Below are 2123 nucleotides of genomic sequence, written 5' to 3' on the forward strand. Positions count from 1 at the left end.
AAGCATCATACATACAGGTGGGAAACAAAATTACAACCCATGTTCGTGGTCTCCTCTGCTTCTGTTGAACTGAGTAGTGAACCCCTCTCAGTATGACATTGGCTTTGGTGCAAGATGACAACTGAAACATTAATCACAATTAGGAGTAATTAAAAAAGCTGATTAATGGGGTATGCTTTAAGGGAAATTGTACGTAATTAAGAGTTTGACATGACAAGGTTTGGGGTGATGTATACTGAGTCAGGTGTGTGTGTGTGTATGTAAGTTTGTTCACAGAGTTTGTTCAAAGACACAGGTTTTAATAGTCCCTCTAAACTCTGTGTCCTCTGTCACACATCACCCCACCCCAGGCAGGTAGGATAGGGTAGGGTACAGCATAGCCAGTTTTGGCATGGCCTGGGCAAGGTATTAACAGATATGACAGGTCTCTGATTACCCAGTCAGCTGGGCCTTGTCACCTGTCAGGTACAGAGATGGAGGGATGAGTGAGCAGAGAGAGGGAAGAGGAGGGGGGGGAGAAGGAGGGGGACAAGACAGAAAGAGAGGAAGAGAAGGAGGAGTGAATTTGAGAGAATTCGAGGAATCACCAATGACAACAGACATCACAAACATTAAATACATAGACGCAAATAATTGCCTCATACTGTACACAAGAAAACCTCACAGGGACTTAACATATGCAAGAGTCCCCTGCAAAGTTGTTGTGATCTCCTTCAATAACAGCATAGATCATTTCACAGACAGACAGACAGACAGACAGACAGACAGACAGACAGACAGACAGACAGTTGAAACCCAAGGAATTGTGGGGATTAAACGGCACCCATGTCTCAGAAGGGAAATGGAAGGAAAAGAGAGACAGAAAGAAAGAAAGAAAGAAAGAAAGAAAGAAAGACAGCCAGCCAGAAAGAAAGAAAGAAAGAAAGAAAGAAAGAAAGAAAGAAGTGAATGTGAGGGAGGGGGAGAGTGTGGGCTGCCAGGCAGCGAGGGAGAGCAGGAGAGGAGAGCTTTGACAGACATGTCTCGCCCAGGCTGACAGCTCCGTCAATAGCCCCGGGATGGCCGCCCTGATTGACAGCTAACAGGTGGCTGGCTGAATGGAGTTGTCAGACCACCTGTCAATCAAACACATCGCCGTGGTTACTGCGGCCAGCTGCAGACACACAGCTGCCCAAGGTGAGCTCTTGTTCTACAGTCTGAATGTCGGCACACCGGTGGAGCTGCCGCCTGCCTGAATCACACTAACATTACTGTAGATAGCCACTACTGTGTGTGTGTGTGTGTGTGTGTGTTTGTGTATTTGTCTGTGGGGGCTTACTTAATTAAAATGGGCCAATATATAGTAAGTAGGCTTATCCACTGAGTGTACACAACATGAACCTTTTTGCCCTCAGAACAGCCTCAATTCATCGGGCATGGACTCTACAAGGTGTTGAAAGTGTTCCACAAGGATGCTGGCCTATGTTGACTCCGATGCATCCCACAGTTGTGTCAAGTTGGCTGCATAAGCTTTGGGTGGTGGAGCGTGAAAACCCCAGCAGTGTTGCAGTTCTTGACACAAACCGGTGCGCCTGGCACCTACTACCATACCCCGTTCAAAGGCTCTTAAATATTTTCTTGCCCATTTAGGCACACATACACAATCCATGTCTCAATTGTCTCAAGGCTTAAAAATCCATCTGTGACATGTCTGCCGTCCTTCATCTACACTGATTGAAGTGGATTTGAAAAATGACATCGATGAGGGATCATACTGCTTTCACCTAGATTCACCTGGTCGGCAGGCTGTGTCATGGAAAGAGCAGGTGTTCTTAATGTTTTGTATACTCAGTGTATACATATATGGATGGTTTATCATATTTGATTTGTAATGCATTTCAGTGCATCCATGACATCAATGAATCTACACAGTTTTCCATTTCCTTGGTTCCCCTTAATTGAGCATTGTTGCATTGTTCCACAGAAGAAGGCATGAAGCATTGGAGTTAATGGGAGATAATGATACGTGTGCGAGGCTTTACACCCCCCCCCCCCCCCCCCCCCCCCCGAGTGGAATAGAGAACAAATGGAAGCATTCTACTCCATTACATCTGCCATGATTACCCCCTGAACATCTGGTGTAG

The sequence above is a fragment of the Oncorhynchus mykiss genome, chromosome 1 (assembly GCF_013265735.2).
Source record: "Oncorhynchus mykiss isolate Arlee chromosome 1, USDA_OmykA_1.1, whole genome shotgun sequence".
In the NCBI taxonomy this organism is placed as follows: domain Eukaryota; kingdom Metazoa; phylum Chordata; class Actinopteri; order Salmoniformes; family Salmonidae; genus Oncorhynchus; species Oncorhynchus mykiss.